The sequence below is a fragment of the Trachypithecus francoisi genome, unplaced genomic scaffold (assembly GCF_009764315.1).
Source record: "Trachypithecus francoisi isolate TF-2019V2 unplaced genomic scaffold, Tfra_2.0 Lachesis_group3, whole genome shotgun sequence".
NCBI classification, from domain to species: domain Eukaryota; kingdom Metazoa; phylum Chordata; class Mammalia; order Primates; family Cercopithecidae; genus Trachypithecus; species Trachypithecus francoisi.
In genome coordinates, this window is record NW_022681468.1 from 76595395 (window position 1) to 76618817 (window position 23423).

Genomic DNA, 23423 nt, shown 5'->3' on the forward strand with positions numbered 1-23423 from the left:
CGAATGGATTGAGGAAAACTTATTTAAAAAGACGTGTACACAAAAAGGCTTATTTATTTATTTGTTATGAGTAAGGGCACCAGGACCAACAATCACCGGTGGTTAGGATCTGTGTCGCCACCCAAATTTCATGTTGAATTGTAATCCCCATTGTTGAAGGTGGGGCCTGCTGGGAGGTGATTGGGTCATGGGAGTGGATTTCCCCATTTGTGCTGTTCTCACAATAGTGAGTGAGTTTTCATGTGATCTGGTTGTTTAAAAGCATGTAGTACGTCTCCCCTCTCTTGGTCTTACTCCTGCTCCAGACATGTAAGAAGAGCCTGCTTCTCCTTTGCCTTCCGCCATGAATGTAAGGTTCCTGAAACCTTCCCAGAAGCTGAACAGAAGCTGCTATGCTTCCTGTACAGCTTGCAGAACCGTGAGCTAATTAAACCTCTTTTCTTATAAATCACCCGGTCTCAGGTATTTATAGCAGTGTGAGAATGGACTAATTAACAACCAGCTATCCACCTACCAAAAAGTTATACTTCCAAAATTCCTTGATGTCAGTTCTGCACTAAGAGCAATCAAGTTGCCCTGCATGTATCACTCACAACAGCAGCTTTTTTTTCTTCAAAAGTCTTTTAGAATACAGAAAAAAAATGTTTTTTTGAAGTCGAAAATATATGATTACAGTAGCAAATATATTAACTGTGATTAAACCCACACATAGAAATTCCTGGTATCCAGTAACAAGGTAAACAGGATGGATTTTATAACTCCTATAATCTTGTAAAAGATGTGGATTACTTTTTCAAAGGAAAAAAGTTATGTGTAAGGGACATTGAACAAAATATATAGATGGTACCCAGTGATAGTTTTATATGGTTTGTCCTACGTAGACTCTAGATAAAAATCAAGGGCATCACATCAAAATTCTAATACTTGTAAATTATTTGCAATATTTTTACTTGTCATTTTTTTGGTAAATAATTTGTAAACCATTTCCTTAGGAAATCTATTATTGTGGGAGGCTTAGTGAATGTGGCCCAAGTTTACAGCTTTCTGGTTTAATTTGCTGTGAGGTAGTTCTTAGTCTATCAGACAAACTACTCATACACTCCTCTAAATATTATATTTTCTACCACTTAGAGCTTTTGAAGGGAAACTAGATAGGAGAGTGTGTTTATATCACTAATAAAACACGGTTTGCATATAAGTTCTGTGTTAGGAATTAAAAATGTCTAGCTTGCAAAGGTTTATTGTAGCAGTATAAAGTGCAGCTGTAGAGACAAAATGCCAAGGTTCAAATGCAAGATTCGCCCTCTTTTTAGTTGCAGTATTTTAGCGCCTATGCATCCTCTTCTATAAAATGGAGGTGATATTAGAGACAACTATAAGTTCTAGGCAATGATTAACTGCATATATCACACCTAATCAGCGCCATCTAGTTGAGTGCTTTTATTGTCTCAGATGAGGTAAGTTTCACATGCTGTTATGACATGAGTCAGATTGAATTCTTTTTGTAGGGAAGAGCTCCCTCCTGTACAGAGGTGAGTAAAAGCCCTCAGGGCTTATCTTTTCCTTTAAGAAGCAGCTTGTGAGCTTATCAAATTCCTGAAGATGCATTTGAATAAAAGTATAATTACACATCAAAGTATAGGACAGAAATAATTTTACACTGACACTTTCAGTGTAAGCCATCTACCTCAGCCATGAGGGAACTATAGTTTTGAAATATTTGACTTTAAATTGTATCAAAATTACCAGCTAAACTAGCAAAAGTTAGTCTTTTAATCCATTTCTAGAAACTTTAAAGAAATTGATGTACTGGAGTAGGTAGTTTAATTTAGGAAATACCAATTTTAGGTTTGGCAGAGTTGATATCAGAAATGATTGAGTTAGCTATTACAGAACCAGTGACGTGTGTATATAAACACACATGCATTGTGTATATAGATACACATATGTTGGTATATATATGTGTGTGTGTATATATGTGCCAAATATATATATATATATGTACGTGTGTGGGTGTGCGTGCGTGCATGTATGTGTGGAGATTTATCACATAAATTAACTCACACAGTTATGGAGACCAAGAATTATCATGATCTGCTGTCTGCAAGCTAGAAAGTTGGTGGTGTAAATCATTCTAAATGTGAAGGCCTGAGAACTGGGGGGCTAATGGTATAAGTCCTGGCCTGAGTCCAAAAGCTCAGGAGCTTGGAACACTGGTATCTGAAGGGAGGAGAAGATGGATGTCTCATCTTAAGCAGAGAGAGCAAATTCGTCCTTCCTCCACATTTTCTTCTATTTGGGACCACAGTGGACTGGATGATGCCCACCCACACTGGTGAGAAAGGATCTTTTTTACTCAGTCTGCTGATTTAAATGTTAATCTCTTCTGGAAACACCATCACAAACACATCCAGAAATAATGTTTTACCAGCTGTCTGGGCATCCCTTAGTACAGTTATGTTGATATATAAAATTAACCCTCACAGCTATAACAAGGCAAGAGCTTGTGAAATCTAAAGATTTGAAGAGCCAGGAAAAGGGTAATTAAGCCTATTTTATGACCTTTCAGTGGGGCTACTAAAAGCATTTCAGGAATATGGGAATGGGTCTCATTGTAAACATGGCTTAGGTGAGAAAAGATACAATACCACTGAACATAGAGTACCTCTGTATATTTCCTAGTAGGTCCACTGGAGAACCCAGTCACTCAGCAGATCCTTCTCTTCTTTCTTTCTGGACTGAACTGCTCACAAAACTCAGGGGCACAATCATTAATTAATAAGCACTGTTGCTGGTAGATTTTTAAATTGTCTGATATAATCTCCTTTCTGAAGTTGCCTGCTGTGACCTAATTAACAATAAGAAGAAAATCATTATATCTCTGTTTACTAAGCATGGATTTTTAATGATTGCCATGTTTTATCTGTCTTTAATTTGAGTCAACCCATTGGACCTAGAACATATTCAAAAGCCATTCTCAGGCACTAGGATCCAAAGGAATTCAGTAAGTATTAACTATTATTTGAGTCTGATTGAGAGGAACTAAGGAAAATTCTAAATCATCTATTGAAACATTCTTTGAATATGATAAATAATTTGATGTTTAAACAAGAAAGACTTTGGGTGGATGGCAGCAGGAAGAGTGGAGTAAGGAACTCCAAAAATTCACTCCTGCATCAAGGAATAAAAACATGGGCAAAAATGGTCTAAATATCTTTTTTAGAACTCTAGAAATTACCTAAAGACTTGCAACAATCCAAGACACATCTAGTAAAGAAAAATGGCTGAATCTGGGTAAGAACAGCAAACTTTGTGGTATTTTAATTTATCCTAATTCTACCCCTCTTTCTCCAGCTTTGCACTAGCCTTGCAAGCCAGCAGCCCCAAAATCACAATGAAAACAAGGCATTTAGCAGTCACCAGAAGGTTCACAATGGGTTGATGCATTTTCAAAACTCCATTCTCAGAGAATTGTCATCATTTGAGTTATCTTGCTGTTCTCTGAAACTCTCCACTTGTGGGAAGGGTTTGTCTATATGTGAGGCAACTCAGAAATCACTCTGAACAAAGCACTTTTTTTCCCCTGGGAGAAAACTATCAGTTGCAATTATTTGATATCACCTCTGTCTGAGGCAGCAATAATAGTTGGAGCAAACAAGAAGCTTGCCAAAGACACAGCTAGAGACGAGATGTCTGTAGAGCACTTTGAAAAGCTTCTACAAATTCCTGGGAATCAAGGAGTCCATAGGGCTACATATATGCCCAGGAAACACCTAAAAAGGCCCTAACCTCTCATCTCTGCCTGACCCTGAGGCTCTGTTAAAACAGAAAGTGAAGGCTACAGCAGAGTTGAAAACTGACCAGCTGAACACTTAAGGGATGAACCAACATGTACGCAGAGTGTCTCAGCAAAGACTGGAAGACCTATTGCTTTCAGGGATTTAAGGAAATCTCTGTCCAGTCATTAGCCAACCACTAAGCTAACAAATGACAGAAAAAACAGAATACAAATTTTAAAGGATCAGAATTAGTTATGGAAGGTCACTGAAAAAATATATTAGAACAGCAACAGCAAGAATAATAAACCGTGGGATAGAGAATCTGATTTACAGAGTTGTCACATTATATTATTGCAGATGTCTAGGTTTCAAGAAAATAACTGTGAGGCATGTGAAGAAACAAGAGTATGATTCATGCACAAGAATAAAAGCAGTCAATAAAACCTGCCACTGAGGAAATACAGATGTTGGATTTACTATGCAAATACTTTAAATTAGCAATTTAAAAGACATTCAAAGAACAAAAGGAAAATATGCGTAAAGAACTAAAGAAAAGTATTAGAATGGCATCTTATCAAATAGATATCAATAAAAAGAAATTATAAAAAGGCACAGATATTCTAGAATTAAAAATTAAAGAAATTGAAATGAGAAATTCACTAAAGGGCTTAGTAGCAGACTTGAGATGGCAAAAATAAAATTTAGTGAACTTGAAGATAGGTCAATTGAGATTATCCAAATCCAAGAACAAAAGAATGAAGAAAAATAAACAAAAATCTCAGAGACCCAAGGGATAGAACCAAGCATACCAACATGATTATAATAGGAGGTCCAGAAGCAGGGGAGAGACAGAAAGGAGCAAAAAGAATACTTGAAAAAATAATGGCCAAAAATGTCCTAAGTTTGATGAAAAACAATAATCTGCGTAACTATGAAGCTCAATGAATTCCACTTAGGATGAACTCAAGAAGATCCACATCTAGATGCAACATAATCAACTTCAAAAGCTAAATAAAGAATCTTGAAAGCAGCAAATTAAAGTGACTTTTTATGTCCACAGGATCCTCTTGTTATTACCTTTATGTGCGAGTTACCTCTTGTAACAATTTCTCAACAGAAATCACATAAGGCAGAAAAGAGTGAGATGACTGACTCAAGGTGCTGAAAGAATAAAACTGTCAAATGAGAAATCTATATCCATCAAAGCTACCTTCCAAAAATGAAGGGAAAATTAACATATTCTAAGATGAACAAAAACTGAGAAAACACACCGCTAGCTGACTTGCCCTAAAATAAATAATGAAGGAAGACATTTAGGCTGAAATGAAACTAGACAGTAACTTAACTCTACAAGAATAAATAAAGGGCACTAGTAAATATAACTGCATAGCTAAATGTAAATGACAATAATAACGCAGTTTTTAAATTTGTGGCTCATTTTTAATTCTATTTAATTTACAAAGAAAACTACATGAAACAATAATTATAAATCTGTGTTGATGGGCATATAATGTTTGAAAGTTAAATTATACAACAATAGCACAAAGGAGCAGGGAGTGAATGGGACTACACAGAGCAATTTTTTGTGTACTATTGAAATTAACTTGGTATCAATAAGAAATAGATTATTATAAGTGAATATGTTAATTGTAAATTCCAGGATAGCCACTAAGAAAATAAATGTAAAAAATATAGTAAAAGAAATGACATTGGATTTAAATGGTACACTAGAAAATACCTATTGACACAAAAAATATTCTTATAATAGAGAAATAGAGTAATAGAGAAATGAAAAAAGATGTGATATGTAGACATAAGACATAAACAAATAGTAAAATGCCATATGTAATAATAAACTATGAGTAATTACATTAAATGTAAATGAATTCAGTTCTCAAATCACAAGGCAGAGATTGGCAGACTGGATTAAAAAAATACAATCCAACTATATGCTGTCTATATGACACATGATGTTAAAAAGGTTGACACAAAGAGGTTAAAAGTGAAAAGAATGGGAAAAATACTGACAGAACTGAAGAGAGAAATCGACAATTCATCAACACTAGTTGGAGACTTTAATACCCCAATTAGAGTAATGTGTATAACACAGACATAAGACCAACCAGAAAATAGAATGCTTGAACAAAACAATAAACCAAGTAGACCTAACAGGCATCTTACATAACAAAACAACATGTAACAATGGCAGAAGGCACATTCTTTTCAAGTGTGTATAAAACCTTCTCCAGGACAGTCTATGTATTATAAGAATTTTCAATAAATCCCCAAATACTGAAATTATACAAAGTGTTCTATGACCACAAAGGGGTGACATTTGAAATCAACAATGGATAAAAATGTGGGAAATTCACAAATATGTGGAAATTAAACAACAAAATTCTAAATAATAACTGGGTCCAAGAAGAAATCACAAGGGAGTTATAAAGTACTTTGGGATGAACGAAAATGAAAACACAATACACTGAAACTTGCGGGGTATTGTTAAGGCAGTGCTTAGTGGGAAATTCATAGCTATAAACATCTATATTAAAAGTGAACAAAGATTTAAAATCAATAACCTAATGCAGGAACAGAAAACCAAATACCACATGTTCTCACTTATAGGCGGGAGCTAAACATTGATTACACATGGACATAAAGACGGGAACAATAGACTCTGGGCACTGGTGACTTTTAGAGGTGAGAGGGCCAGAAGAGTCAAGGGTTGAAAAACTACTCATTGGATGCTATGCTCCCTACCTGGGTGATGACGGGATTATTCATATACATGTCACCCATGTAACGAACCTGCACAGGTACTCTTTGAACCTAAAATACAAGTTGAGGAGAAAAATAAAATCTAAAAAAAAAAAAAAGTAAACTAAGCCAAAAGTGAGTAGAATGAAGTAAATAATAAAGATTAGGGTGAAAATTCATGAGTTAGGGAATAAAAAAGAAATAAGAAAAATCAATGTGACTAAAAGTTGGTTCTTTGAAAATGACAAATCTGGCAAATCTTTAGATAGCCTGAAGAAGAAAATAGACACAAGACTCAAATTACCAAAATAAGGAATGAAAGAGGAGACATTACAACTAACATTACAGAGAGAAAAAAGATCTTAAAGGAGTACTGTGAACAATTGCCTGTGGACAAATCAGATAACCTACATTAATTGAGTAAATTGTTAGGAAATCATGACCTACCAAAAACTATATAGGGAAGAAATAGAAAATCTGAGTGAATCAATAAGTAAGGACATTGAGTTATTGATTTAAAAAAACTGCCATTTAAAAAACATTCACATCTGGCCGGGCGCGGTGGCTCAAGCCTGTAATCCCAGCACTTTGGGAGGCCGAGACGGGCGGATCACGAGGTCAGGAGATCGAGACCATCCTGGCTAACACGGTGAAACCCCGTCTCTACTAAAAAATACAAAAAACTAGCCGGGCGAGGTGGCGGGCGCCTGTAGTTCCAGCTACTCGGGAGGCTGAGGCAGGAGAATGGCGTGAACCCGGGAGGCGGAGCTTGCAGTGAGCTGAGAACCGGCCACTGCACTCCAGCCCCGGCGACAGAGTGAGACTCCGTCTCAAAAAAAAAAAAAAAAAAAAATTCACATCTGAATGGGTTCACTATGAATTGTACCAAACATTTAAGGAAAAATTAACACCAGTCCTTTTCAAACTCTTCCAAAAATAGTAGAGGAGGAACCACTTTCCAATTCATTGTGTGAAGCCATTATTACTTTGACACCAACACCAGAAAAGAACATCACAAGAAAAGAAAATTACTGACCAATATTCCTTATGAATATAAACACAAAAATCCTCAGCAAAACAGTAACAAACCTAATCCAGCAACATATACAAGAGATGATACACAATGACCAAGTGGAATTTATCCTAGGCATACAAGGTTTATTTAACATTCAAAAATAAATCAATCTAATACTTCATATTAATTGAATAAGGGACAAAACCCACATGATCCCTTCAGCAGATAATGGAAAAGCATTTGACAAAATCCAAATCCTTTTACAAGAAAACATTTCACAATCTAAGAATAAAAGGGATTTTTTTTCATCTATAAGAAGGCACTAATGGGAAAGATATCTGTAAAAAACCACGACTAACATAATACTTAATGTTGAAGTAATGAATGATCCTAAGATCAGACAAAATGTTAGGATCCACTCTCATCACTGCTATTCAATTTTTTGCTTGAGGTTCTAGCCGGAGAAACTAGACAAAGGCAATAAATAAAACACATGAAGACTGAAAAACATGAGGCGATCTGTATTCACAGAAGACATGATCTTCTATGTAGAAAATTCTAAGGAATTCACAAACATAAAACTATTCAGTTCAGCAAGGTTTCAGGATGCAAGAATGATATACAAAAATTACTTGTATTTGGTTGGGCACGTTGGCACACACCTCTAATCCCAGCATTTTGGGAGGCCCAGGGAGGTGGATCACCTGAGGTCTGGAGTTTGAGGTCAGTGTGGCCAACATGGTGAAACCCTGTCTCTACTAAAAATACAAAAATTAGCCATCTCTGTTGGCTTGTGCTTGTCATCCTATCTACTCAGGAGGCTGAGGCAGGAGAATCTCTTAAACCTAGGAGGTAGAGGATGCAGTGAGTTGAGATCATGCCACTGCACTCCAGCCTGGGCGACAGAGCCAGACTCTGTCTCAAAGAAAAAACAAATGTCTTTATTTACACTTGCAGTTAACATTCCAAATGAAATTAAGAGAACAGGCTGGGCACGGTGGCTCACGCCTGTAATCCCAGCACTTTGGGAGGAGTGGTGGGTAGATCACGAGGTCAGGAGATTGAGACCATCCTGGCTAATGCGGTGAAACCCCATCTCTACTAAAAATACAAAACAAAATTAGCTGGGCGTGGTGGTGGGTGCCTGTAGTCCTAGCTACTCAGGAGGCTGAGGCAGGAGAATGTGTGAACCTGGAGGCGGAGCTTGCAGTAAGCTGAGATCTCGCCACTGCACTCCAGCCTGGGCGACAGAGCCAGACTCCGTCTCCAAACAAACAAACAAACAAACAAAATTGAATTTCTAATGGCATCAAAAGGAATGAAATGCTTACTAACAGGTTTAAGAAAAGTGCAAAACATACACTTAAAAAAATAAGAAACATTAAAAAAATTTACACCAATCTTTTATGAACTATTTCAAAAATAGAAGAAGAGGGAATACCTTCCAATTCTTCTATGTGGCCAGTATTCCTCTGACACCAACATCAGACAGGACTATCACAAGATAAGAAAATTACAGACCAATATTGCTTATTAATATAAACACAAAAAGTCGTCAGTAAAATATTAACAAACTTAATCCAATTGTCAATATAGAAAATTATGTTATCTATGAATACATCAAAGACCTAATAAATGTGAATAAATTAAAGACCTAAAAAATGGAAACACATTCTGTGCTAATGGATTTGAATATAATATTATTAAGATGGCAATACTCTGTAAACTATTCTACAGATTTAATGCAATCTGTATCAAAACTATCAAATGAGAACTGATTTTTTTTTCAGGAAATTAAAAGCTAAAGTTTATACAATAGACTATTATTCAGCTATGAAAAGAAATGAAGCTTTGATACATGCTACAAGACGGATGAACCTTGGCAACATTATGCCAAGTGACAGAAGTCAGACATCAAGGCCATGTATGGTATGGTTCCATTGATATGAGATATTGAAAATAGGCAAATCCTATTAGTGGTTGCCAGATATTGGGAGAATAAAGCGTGGGAAGTGACTTCTAATTGGTAAAAGGTTTATTTTTGGGTGACAAAAATGATTGGAATTAGATAGTGATTGTGATTGCATAAATTTGTACATATGCTAACATCTATTAATGTGTAAAATTTTAAAGAGTAAATTTGATGGTTTATGAATTATAATTTAAATGAATGAATGAATGAGTTGAATCACTAAAAAATTTCCACCAACCTTTGACTGCCATTTCATATCTGTTTTCTGACAACTAGTAATCAATGATAAAATATAATTATTTGAGTCACAGGTGACTACAAATGACAGTATATACTAAGTCTGCTATGTGTTAGACTAAATATTACATTTATTTTAGTTGGGAATTGACATGATACAATTCTAAGAAGAATGTCTTGTGCTTAATTAGCATTTTTTTACATCACTGAATTGTTAAAATTCTTTAAAGCTTTTATTTTTAAGTTTTGGGAAAAATTTATTTTGGTGACTATCTTTTTCGTTAGCCCAATTATTCCCAGGTAAGGGCATCTTCAGGGCTACTCTAAACCCAATAATAGAAAACAAAACAAAACAAAATTCTGTATAAAACAATACTTACCTCATTATTAAACTCTAAGCTAAATTTAAATGTAGTCATTCTGATAGATTAAGTTCATATTTTGACAGTAATGATTCATTGTCCTTTTATAGCAATTAGGGGGTAGCCATGAACTATTTCATGTCATCAGGGAACTCAATTATTGTGGCCAATTATTTGCCAAATGTTAGTGACTTTTCTGTGTGTTTGCGTAAGGAAGTATCATGTCGAGTTTAGAATTGAAATGTCTTTTCCTAATCGGATGATAGTGTTGTGCAGTAGGCATTTATGGACTTTTTGGTAGATTAATGTGGAATACGGCAATATAATACATCTATACAACAACACATTTCTAGATGAAGTAAGCACTTCTGTTGATTTTTGTGAATAGTAGCTTGTATTAGAGCTGGTAAATCAAATGAAACGTTCCCTTGATCTGGATATTTTCTAACAATGCCAAATTAAACAAATTCAAGAGAATTTTTTATCTGTACTCCTAATCAAGGCAAAATTTTTAACTTACAAACCTGAAGGTTTTCCTCTGTGAATTCATGTTTACCCTTGTTTACTTACAGAGTGACCTGTTGGTGGATATAGTAGATATTCATAACTCTAGAGACTATTAATACTAATTAATCAGAAATAGTATATTTATTATTGTCGCTGAATATATGCTTAACATAATTTAAATAGTAATAATATGTCAAACATTTGTTGAAGTCTTTTTCAAAGTGTTTTGCACATGTTGATGTCTTAAAGGTGATGTAACTAAGTTGCAGAGAGGATAAGTAAGTTGCCTGATGTCACCCAGACCATCAGCTAGTAAGCACTTGAGCTGAAGTTAAAATTTCAGTAGTTTGACTTCAGAGGCTATTCTCTTAACTACTTTGTAATACCATTTCTCAATTTTAAAAAAAGTTGGATACATTATTATGTACTACTTACTTTGGTAAAGGAATAGGGGAAATATTAGGCTGAAAGGGTTACTGAAAGATGAAAGTTCTGTGATTATTTGTGAATTTCCATAGTTATCAGCCCTTAGTGTGACAGCCATTCCCTACCTCCAGTAACAGGACTTGAATATGTAGAAGTCATATCTGGTATGTCAGGCATTTGGTCAACCACAGACTCAAATATTAGCAGACGTTATCTGGTATGAGTATTAGTAAGAACAAATTTTCCTCTGCTTTACAAATTATTCCACCCAAGCACCCCAACCAAGAGAGAAGAATGAACCAGCACTTCATGACACCTAGGGAAGGGCCATGCTATTGTATTTTCAAATGGAAACTTTTATCTTAACAAATATATGTGACTAATTCTTTTGCAAAATGGATTTAATTCCAAAAACTCTATTCTTTTAATACAAAAGTAGGTTTTACCATACTTTGCAATAATTTGACATTCTAGGAATATGAGCTATGTTGACTCTGGATATACAAATTGTAGCTTAAGAAACACAGAATTCCACTCCACACCCATTAGATTGACTAATATCAAACAAGCACACAGAACAGAACTAGTCACCAGAGTTGGTGACACTGGAGAAATTGGGACCCGTGTGCACTATTGCTGGGATACAAAATGGTGCAGCAAACTGTGGAAAACAAATGATGGTTCCTCAAAAAATTAAAAATAGAATTATTAGATAGTCCAGCAATTCTGCTTCTGAATATATACCTAAAATAATTGAAAGAAGGGGCTCAAAAAGATTATTGTACACCCATGTTCATTGCAGCATTATTTGAAATAGCCAAAGGGTGGAAGCAACCAAATAGTCCCTGATGTATTAATGGGTAAAGTGTGGTATATACTTTATACACAATCAAATATTATAATCAAATATTATTCGGCCTTTAAAAAAAGTAAATTCTGACATACTTTACAACATGCTTGAACTTTGATGGTGCTATACTAAGTGAAATAAGCCAGCTACCAAAGGACTAATATTGTATTATTTCACTTATATGAAATACCTAGAGTAGTTAAATTCATAGAGATAGTCTTATGGTGGTTGGCAGGTACTTGAGGAAAAGGTAATGGGAAGTTATTGTTTAGTGGGGATAGAGTTTCAGTTTTTTAGGAGAAAGAGTTGAGATAGATGGTGATGATAGTTGAGTAAGAATGTGAATGTACTTAATACACTAAACTGTACACTTAAAATGATTAAAATAGTAAACTTTTCATTGTATGTATTTTACCACAAGAAATAAGATGTAAGTTTAAAAAAAGGAAATTTAGGATTGTGTGATGAGTATCATCTCCTGTGCAGAATATGCTTTATTTCACTGCTACCACCATGATCCAAGCTACCTAGATCAATCTCTTACTGCATTACTTTTATCGTCTTGTACTTTTAGGGTGACCATATATTTGTCATTCATACTGGGGCACTTTTGAGAGTGAAAAGGTACACTATTAATAATTATGCGAAGACAATTGGCATAAACTTGATTGCACTAGTCTCAACAGAGAAGCCATAGTGGTCTTTGAAAAATATCACATTGTATTCTACTGAAAACCCCCATCACCCATCTATTTTCCCAAGTGGCTAATGACTACTATATTGGACAGTGCTGATCTAGATAATTTAGATACCTGAGCTTTCTAGTTTTTCCTCAAACATTGGGCTATTTTCCCCCTTTAGAAGGTTTAATAGCTTTCATAGTTTAGAGCATTAATATGTAAGTTCTATGAGAGCAGGAAACAAACTGTTTATTCTCTGCTACATCCCAGGCACTTAGTCCAGTGACTGGGATGAGGCGAGGACTTCATATATGAAGTATTCAAGGAAACTATGATTTTTGCTTTAAACCAGAAAACTGTTTAGAAATTCAACACATAATTTGAGAAATTATATTCTGGAATGATAGTTTTTTAATTTCTAATTTATCTGATAAATATTGTGATAGGTAATGTAGAAATGTTTGAACCCAAAGATAAACAAGTAGACATTAGTGTATCAAGATTATGTCAATGTAACTGATGCATCCTGTTGGAAAAATGAACAAAATTTTTGAACTTTGTCTTTTCTTATCCACAACTGAGTTGTTAATTTTGTGCTTTTTTTTTATGAACCAGAGCTATCCATTATATTGGCTTTTACTTAAAATATGTTCATCAACTGGGTCATAGTTTACCATTCACCACCCATTGTTACTTTCAATTTTGGGGAGGTAGGTGAAGTGAGAAAGGAGAATATTGATGGCGTTCAGGGCTCACAAACAGGTACAAAGAAATACTTTGTGAAATCATGCTCCTTTTCTTCATCTTTATTTAGCTGGGCTCATGTGAGGAATGTTTAAAGCTGTGTGTGTGTGTGTGTGTGTGTGTGTGTGTATGTGCATGAAAGAGGGAGAGAGAGAAAAAAATGCATGACAGTGCTTACCTATGAAAGTTAGAACATGAGAGTATGGTACAGAAACGTCTAGCATTCTGACTATATTATATCATAAGCAAATCAGGAGTTGTGTCTGTATTTTGTTTATTTCTGCATACTTCACAGTGCCAAGCCCTCAGTAGTCTCTCAGAAAATTTATTCTAAAAAAGAATGCATTCCCAATTAGCATTTGTTATCAACCAGCAGCAACCAAAATTACATTTTGATAACAGTATGTGGATATTGCCCAAACAAGCAGATTTATTGGATGAGAATTACTACAACCATAGAGCATTTTAATAGCTTAAGATTTTATGTATGCAATGTAAATACCTTCTTGATACATTGAATATTATGACAAAAAGTTTTATTACTTCAGAACAGATGAATAATGATGCAAGGATGAATTTTGAAGAACATTCTTGCTAGATGGATAGACAAAGTGTTCAAACGCATTTGAGAAAAGAATTTACTAAACGTTATCTGCATGTTACCTCAAGCAATTTGTGATGAAATGTGTATGTGTGCACATGTGCGTATGTGTAGGAAATAAACTCAAATGGCAAAGATATATATATATACACACACACACACACAAATATACACACACACACAAATATACACACATATATATGCATATATATACATATATGTATATATATTTTTTAATTCATTGCATTAAATTCATAATTAGCTCATAGGCACACAGAACTTAGTCTCTTTCTTCTCTGCCATTCTCTTCTTTTATAATTTGTTTTACCATAAAGAGATCAGAGAAGCCTGTTAAGGTGCCATGGCAGGAGAACGGGAGATCACAGAAGAAATCCAATAATTAAACCACCTTGCCTGGCAAGTAACCCGTTGGAAGGTAATGGTTCTGGAGAATAAGTTGGTAGGAGCACTTAATTATGGCAGCCTTTAATTCAATGTGAATTGCCTGAACACTAAGAGTTTGATCAGTATGTGTTAATCTAGTTAAAATAAGCACTTTTTTCCTCAAAGTAAACTGGGTACCTAAATGTATGCATCTCAAAAATCTGATTTATAGTAACTCCATATTTTAGAGATAAAGGTTTAAGTAGAGTTGCATTTAAAACAAACCACTTGCCATTGTCTGAAAAATGTGGTTTTCTAACTTCAGGATTTAGTCTTAGCCAAGTTTTTTCTTTTTATATACATATGTACTCACACATCTATGTAGTGAATGATGATGACCTGTAATGAAATAATACTGTATTTTCAAAGCCACTTACCTTTTAACCCACTCAAAACAGTGCCCACGCATGCTAATTATGTGGCAGTTGAGACCAGCTGCCCCATGGCTTCTTTTCTATTGAAGTTGCATTCTAGAAATGACAGAAGCCTTAACCTTTATTTAGTGGGAAAAGCCATTAATCTGTCTTCAGACTTTCCCCTACCTCCCACAGAAAAAACAATTTGCTCTTCAAAAGTTTGTTTGGAAATGAAACCAAATTCTGTGTTTCCTCTACAGATGGTTGACCTCTTTCAGTTGGTGACTGCATTACTCATTTAAACAATTATACAGGTCAGTATAGTGTAATCTAAATTATTTAGTCTCTTAGTGTTTTTCAGACACTACTGACAGTTGGAGAGGCTCCAGCTGCTTGTGGTACCTGGATTTGAACTCCACACAGTGATAACAGAATTTTAGTCTGAATTCAAGAGCCCATCCATTGATGGTGCCTACGAACTCGCTTGACAAGCTTGCACACTGGTCTCAAGGGAGTTATAACTGAAGAATCAATATGTCGACACATACAAATTTTCCGAAGAAAAGTTTAAAATTTGTGTGATTTTAAAACAATCATTACTACCTGGTTGATCTTTCTTTTGAAGTCTAACCTTGAAATACCTTTCTTTTTTGTTTGTCCCCCACAGGGAGAAATCCTAATCTACCAAACAGAGTAGCAAAATATTATGATAATCTTTTCCATCTTAATTTGTACTGGAGGCCTAATGTGTCCCAGTATCAACCTTAATTACTGTATAACATTTCAGCAGTGTAGTTCATGAAAATGTCAGGGAGTTAGCTAAAGGGGACTTGGGGTCTTGGAAACATCACCGGGGAACTAGTATGAGAATGTGTGCTCCACAGGACAATGGAGATTTACAAATACAAAATTTAGGATGGAGATGAAAAGAAACCTAGGGCTAAGGTGTTAACACCAAGCAAATCCAATAAACGTTGAGTTTCTCAAGGCAGAGAGAAGGCACAATAAAATATAGTCTGGTGGTCTTTCTAATACCTTTAAATAATTTTAAAATTAGTAAAATTCAGGTTCCAGCAGTTAACACAACAGCTTGTAAAATGACTGTTTATAATGAGGGATCTAGTATGTTCAAGTTAATATATCAGTTTGAATTAATGAATTTTTAATTCAGATTCCTTTTGCAGCTTGAATTCAGACTAATTACAGGTTTTAAATTGTCACTAGTCGGAGCTCAGCCAAGGCATATTTCCTCTCTTCTTTACTTGCACCCTGAGAATTCATGAATCAATTTTTTTCTGGGTCATGACTTTGCCCCACCAGGAGCAGATAAAACCCTTTAGTGAGAAGAAAATGCAATGGCAGGGATCCCAGTCAGTCAGAATTTGTACGCAAAATGCAAGGAGGTAAAAATGACAGAGGAAATTTCCCAGCTACGAGGAAAAAAAAGCTTAAAAATCACATATATAATCGAAACAGTAATGAATTTAGTAAATACTTTTAAGCACAGCAGTATCCACTTTTATTCTTGTAATTTAGGATTATTGAATATTTTGGGAGAGGGACTGCCTTTTGCAAGCCTTATTTTTAAACAGCAGAGGTCACCTTAGTACAAACCTCTTCGGGGGGGAAATGCTTTCTGTTCAGTGGTGATAAATGAAGTACTTTTAAACGATCAGCAACCCTTCTCTTATTTCATTGAAACTCAAAAATCAAACTCACATGGTTAGTTGGGAATTTTAAAAAGTTGAGCAAAATGAAATTGTTTTAAAGTTCAATTACTTTTTGTTTATATCCATTTTAAAAATGATTCTTTTCCAAAAGGAGAATTATATGAAATAATTTAAGTAATCATAGGGTCCGTTATATTTCCAGCTTGGTTAACAATATTCCGTTTTGTGTTTACTATTAAAAATATCCAGTAAATCATTCTGGCTCAACCATTGTGGCTTATTTCTAAAGCTAATTGTATCTATAAAATATACCTCTTAGCAAGGAATAGCTAATAAATAGCTCACTAAATTTAAAATCTTCCAAAAGGCAAAAAGTAAAAAGTTATTAAATAAAACTTCATTTAATAAAACATAGATCTGTTTAGATAAGTTGATAATATTCTCATGTTTTGTTTTGTGACTTTTATAGCTATAAGCTATAGTTTACCTAATAATGTGCGATAAGCTAGTTTGGGCATTTGCTTTTCAGATGTTTGAAGACCAGAACATGTGAAGTGGAATATTTCTGTATTACAAGACTTGATGTAAAAATACTCTTTTTTTAGTAGTCATAAGTTCATTAGAATACACTTTTAATTAATAATTATGTCTGGTTACATTATATGATCTTTATTGAATTCGTATTTTAAATAAATTGACCTATAAGATATAATCAATTTTTGATAAGTAGTTCCAATAATCCTTTTATTGCACATGCCAATATGTCATTTTCATGTTATAATGAACAACAATAACTATTCTGACAATAGGCATAAGATTTATTAATACTCCCTCCTTTCTCTGCCTTTTCCTTCTCTCCCACCAGATGACAAAGTTGTGTAACTTTTACATTGACTGCTAAGACAATTGCCGCTTACAGGGAATGGGAGGGAAATTCAAATAAATAAAAATTCCCAGGAAATTCTTAAATGCTATTTTAGATTTTAATCACTTTATTAGATTTCTTGCTTGAGTGATTTGTGCAGAAAACATTTTATCTATTTTGTTTTCCTCTGATTACCGAACTGTGTTAGACACAAAAGTCTACTTGGAACTAGCTTACAGTTTAAAGACAGGTTTAATAACAGGTGAACACTGGAAAATATGCAAACAAAATGGCAGACATGAATGACTTCATTTAAAGCATAATTGCTTCTCATCAACCCAAGAAATCATGCAGAAACAGTCTCTGTTTTATCCAGCCAGGAAGAGACCAGAGAAATCACTCAGGCAGAGATGCTAAAAGGAAGGTCCATTCTTGGGTCTCAGCCAGACAACCACTCTACACACAGATCCAAGCTTAAAGACAATAGTCCTTAGAATCACAGTTCATCATAACAGATAATTATACAGCAAGTAAGACAATAAGGTTTTTTGGCCTCTGACTATATAGACTAATTGCTGGCTATGGAGCTCTGCCTGGAAGGCATACAGCACAGCCTCTGCAATGTCTTCCTAATATGTGGGGACTGGTGTAATTTGGGTGGACAAGAGGTTTACTGTTTAGTGAATTCCATATGGTGGCTCTTTCTCTTTTGCCGATTTTTTTTCCCCCTGACAGACATGTAAGAATTTCAAATGATTCCTGACATATCTACCTGGAGGGAGTTGAAAAGGAAATAATCCTGCCTAGTATTCCAAGGAAGTTTCCCATTGATTTAAAAAAAAATCAATAAAAAAGGATGCAAAAAAGTCTGGCCACTTAACTATAGTGTTTAACATTGCACATTTTAAAATGTTAAAAAGTTAGGATATGATATCAACTTTTACTTAAATGCATATGGATGTCAGCACTTTTGCTTGATAATATAGGCAAAACCAAGAGTTAACGAACATTGCTTTCGAATATGCACCTGGAAGGAATAAAGTCCCACTCTCGTTTGTGTTTTGTTTTGTTCTTTTTAATCTTTTTGAGAATCCATCATGATTACACTTGTTGTTTATTTATTTATTATCAGGAAAGATGAGAGGTATCAGCTTTGAAGATATTTATTCACCAGAGAGAGTTCCTGACAAGCTTGCAAGGGGGTGCAGATACTCAAGAACAGTGATCCTGCCTCTCCCCATCAGAAACAAATATGTCTCTCTTCAATTTGTGTAGCCCCAAACACCAGCCAATTAACTTGAAGTTGAGTTTTGACTCAAACTCGTGACCCTTCAGGCCATAGAGTCCTGTTCTGCATCTGGTGTCATCGAACCAAGTTAGGATAAAAATAATCTCTGCTATTGTTTTTTGTATGTGTTGCTTTTTCTTTCCTTGCTTTTAAAAATAAATAATGCTTTTAAGACCTACCGAGGTCTTTACGATTCCTAAAGCTTTCTACATGATATTTGTATGTTTTCTCTTCTTTGGAAGGAGAAAAAAGCTGGAACACAATCATTTTTATTGAACAAAGTTTGCAGTTCATTAAAGGCTTTCTGGCTCCCATGTGCAAGTGCTGACCATTACATCACGCGCCCTGAGGGTTGTGCTAGAAAAGAGAAAAGAAGGCGAAATCAGCAAAAATAAAAGAGTCTCCCTGACTTGAATTGAAAAATGTGCTTGTTTTTTGTTAAACACCACAAATTTGCAGGAAGGCTGGCAAGTGTAATAGCATTCTGAGCATATGCTACCTCGGAGGCACAAAGCCCTCGCTTAAAGTAATACACTCAAAACGTACACTTTGATCCCCAAGATTTGATCAAATAAAACAATAGTTTCCAAGCTGTGTCATCTATTGCAAAGTTAGTTTAAAGATTCTGTTAAATAGGAATGAATATGTACCACCCAAACCATTTTCATTTCATTCACTTTTTTTTTTTGTAAAATAATTTTTAAAAATTCCAGTGGAAAGAAAAAGATGGATATCTTTCCAAATAAGGTGAACTGAGGAGCAAAACAAAAATGAGGGGGCTGAGGACAGAAAATTTACTCTTTTATTCTATTTAACTCTTGTTTTCTAAGAATTCAGCAACATTTGGTTATTGGGGATGTCTGGAACTTATGACTATGTATAAAATCTATGCCCAGACGGTATAAGTAATATCATAATAGAGGTCTGGAAGTGTAATGAGGTGGATGTGTACAAAAGGGACTTCAAGTAGTGTCTGCAACCCAGTGGCTATTAAATTCTGATATCATTTTAACCCTAAATAGTGTCTATTTTTTTAATTGAGAATACAGTGAATTCATCATGTCTTTGTGATTTGATTTTCAGAAGAAAATAAAAGCAAAATCAAGCCCAACAAGGCCAATAACATTGCTATTGAGGCGATATTTTAATGTATTCTTTTATTGTGTGAATACTTTTTTGAAAGTACACAGATCTTAAATATCATAGCTAGAAAGTTGATATGGCTTAGATTTCAGATGATAAACACTACCACACGGTGTCATATTAAAATGTAAAAACTATGTATGCATGCCACAGCCTCTGCCTGCTATGAGTTTGGTTGTACGAATGTTTTTTTGACTTCTAAATCACACATTTGCTAAAATGAGCTTTGGTAGATATCAGTTTGCGCACAGGCACAATGTGTCTCAGTCAGATTCATAAAACAGATAGCTGAACTATACTTTGACTTTTGACATCAACAATCTGACTTCAATATTTCTCCACAAAAAGAGACTCCTGACTCTGTGCTGTTTCAATGTGATGGATAGCTTTTCAGCTGCTGACAGCACTGAACGTAATAAATGCATTCATCAGCACTGGGGGCTGCATATCCCCATGTCTGAAGTTGTGTAGCTAGTGGTTTTGAAATGCCACCCAGAAACACCTGCAGCACTGCCTTGTTTCTGCAGAACTGCAAAGCCACTGTGAAAAAATATTATTATAAAGTTGTCTGTATATCAGCATTTCTGTGCTAAACAACCTTTTAATTGCCTACCCTCTAATTTTTCTTTGCCTTGAAACACTTGCAGACACATATTTTAATTTAAGCCGCTCTGTTTGACTCCTCTGATCATCTGGGTTTTCATTGTCATTACTTCACAATAATTTAATGTCATATATAATGGCATCAAATTGGGGAAAGCCCTAGAAGCTGCCAATCCAAAGTGATCTGAATGTTCCCGAGTACAAGTCTAGATAAGCTTGACTTGTTTGTGCCAACATTATTCATCACATTCTGTGTCTAACTGGGCCAGTGTTCTCTTGCTATTGCATTTTTAAATCCTCTTTCAACACACTCTGAAGCTTCTCAATCAGTGTGCTTTCTATACGACAGTTAACAAAATGGTTGCAAGTATACATATGCACTAAAAATAAAAGAAAGAGTATTATGACAAAGCTTCCTATACTACTATCTAAACGTTTTACCATATTGTTCTTTAACTTGGTTCCTGTTAAACAAATCGCATTTTGTTTGCCGCTAGAAGAGGAGAGTTGGACCACATGTGCAATTCCACATTGGTTTTAGATTTTAATTTAATAATATTACAGAGAGCTAACTACTGTTAATGAAAACTTATTTGTGAGGCTACTCCAAAGTTGATCATATATGTCTTCTTGGGAGGAGAAGAGTTTTATTTTATAGCTAATTAAAAGTTTCTAAAGATGCTGTGGATATTTTTTGTGCAAATTAAAATTAATTAGAGTTATTAAGGAGCCATGAAAAGAAGGATTTGAGAAATAGTGAGAAATATTATTTAAACCCTAATGGAATTCAGTGAAACCCACAGGTCTATTACAGGCCCCTGATTTGCCAGGATCACTGCAGGGAATCTAACATTAATAAGCACACTGGTAATTAAATCATTTGTTACTTTGTCTGTAATGTTGTAATGTTTCACTGATACTCTGTCAGAGCTCTTTGTGCAGATCAGAGCTAATCAAAGGTAATCAATTTTCAGCATTTGAGAAATCTGTAAATGATTATACATTCATCAGATCATTTAGTGGAGTGCAAGGAAAGTGCAATGCAATTAATCTTCCTGCATGAGGAGGAATTACCCCCACAGAATTCAACAGTTATAATTAATTTCATTGTCTTGCTGTGAATTTTGATTGCTTTTCTTTGGACTGTATAGTACAAATGATGATTCATTGCAAAGTATTTGCAAAGCAAACACACCAGTGTGCTATGCAAATTAAAGTAGCTGTATAACAGATAGGTTTCAAACTTCCTATTTACTCAGGCTTGTTGAGTACTAATTTGGCAAATAATAATTGCTTGTTAACTTTATACACTCTTCCCTTGAATATCAAGATTGGTAACCAATATAAATAGAAAGCACGTGCTATTTTGTATCTTATGGTATGTATGCAAAATACTAGTTAGCACTTAAACTTGTTCGCTTTACCAAATAATTTAGCCATTAAAAATGGTTATTTACCTCTGAAATCATTTGCTATTTATTTTACTTAAACAAAATAGCAGGAATAGAATTATGCATAGAAGTGGGTGTTGCCTTTCCCATTAATTGTAACTAGAAATGTTTAGGAGACTTTCACTTGAGACATTTGACTTTTAGGATCTATTTTTAATACAGAATGTTGCTATTTAACAGAAATATGTAATTTTTGGTACATAGTATGGTATTGCTAAAACAAACTTCGTCATTTACAGATTTCCTACATAATCTCCTTCAGTTTCCCAATATTCTGTACACTTAAAAATATGCTTGTGTAAACAAATTCCAATCCAGAAATGGTCTAAAACTTCATGTCATATTTTGTGATAAACAAAATATTTTTTTTTTTTTTTTTTTTTTGAGACGGAGTTTTGCTCTTGTCGCCCAGGCTGGAGTGCGATGGCGCCATCTCGGCTCACTGCAACCTCCACCTCCTGGGTTAAACGATTCTCCTGCCTCAGCTTCCCAAATAGCTGGGACTACAGGCGCCCGCCACCACTCCCGGCTAATTTTTGTATTTTTGGTAGAGATAGGGTTTCACCATGTTGGCCAGGCTGAGCTTGAGCTCCTGACCTCAGGTGATCCACCCATTTCGGTCTCCCAAAATGCTGGCATTACAGACGTGAGCCAACCACACCCGGCCAATAAAATGATTTTTTAAATGAAAGGAAAGTTAATTATAAACAATAACAATGTGCATAATATTAATGCTAACTATTTGCCAAATGACTCCAATTCCTGTAATAATTAAAATGTGAATCAGGATTTTTTTTTAAATCACTTTGTGAGATCCAAGTCTCTAGTGTTTTTTCCTAAATTAAACTTATCTAAGTGTTAAAATCAGCTCCAATCCTTTACATATATATACATCCAAAAACATGAAACCTCATTTTAATAGTTCTTAATCAAGAATTTGAACTATGTACTTGAATACCAATTGAAAACCAATACAAGATGTTATATTCTCCTCAGATATGTTCTGTGTGCGATGTTACTTTTGTAACATCTTCGTTGAATGAACATTGAGGAATAAGTAACTTTTTTCACATGTTAATTTTTAAAACTGTGACTTAGTTTAAGTTAGTTCAAACAGTTACCTGTCAAAATCAGAAGGAGTACTATAAGTCTTTTCTGTTTTGAAAAACAGAAGGAAAAACAAAAACCTGAACAAAACTCTAATGGGTTAACTGACTAAATTAACACTTTCCAAATCATGTGAAATTAAAAAGTCAAGATATCATTATTTAAAATTCATGGTAAGGTAAATAATACAAGATGTAGACTAAAATAATGCAAACTTAATGGTAAATTAATACTTTTTTTTCTGAGAGAATAAATTAAACTATCTGGAAATCCAAATAAATATTCAAATAATAAATGAAGCCCCAAACCACTATTTTGCTGTCAAAATCCCTAGAGCAAGTATGGGAAAACTCTTTATAGCATCAAATCTGTCATATGCTTTAAAACATTTGTCTAATGTGGGGATGCAATGAATGCCTCATTTAAGATTTTGATAAAAGACAAATATTAAACAAGATAAATAATATACAGGTATACTATATAAAAATTTTCCTATTTCTTAACCGTAAATGTACTTATATTATCTCTTTTTTTTTGGATTTTTAAAAAATTTATTTGTTACTTCA

The 23423-nt window shown here is 34.6% G+C and overlaps 1 non-coding gene across 1 annotated transcript; it reads right to left on the bottom strand.

Annotated features, from left to right (window-relative positions):
- Positions 1-475: 475 nt before the first annotated feature.
- On the bottom strand, positions 476-609 carry LOC117071893. Its single transcript, XR_004432619.1, has one exon. It is a non-coding gene; the product is annotated as a U11 spliceosomal RNA (small nuclear RNA).
- Between the last annotated feature and the right edge of the window lie 22814 nt (positions 610-23423).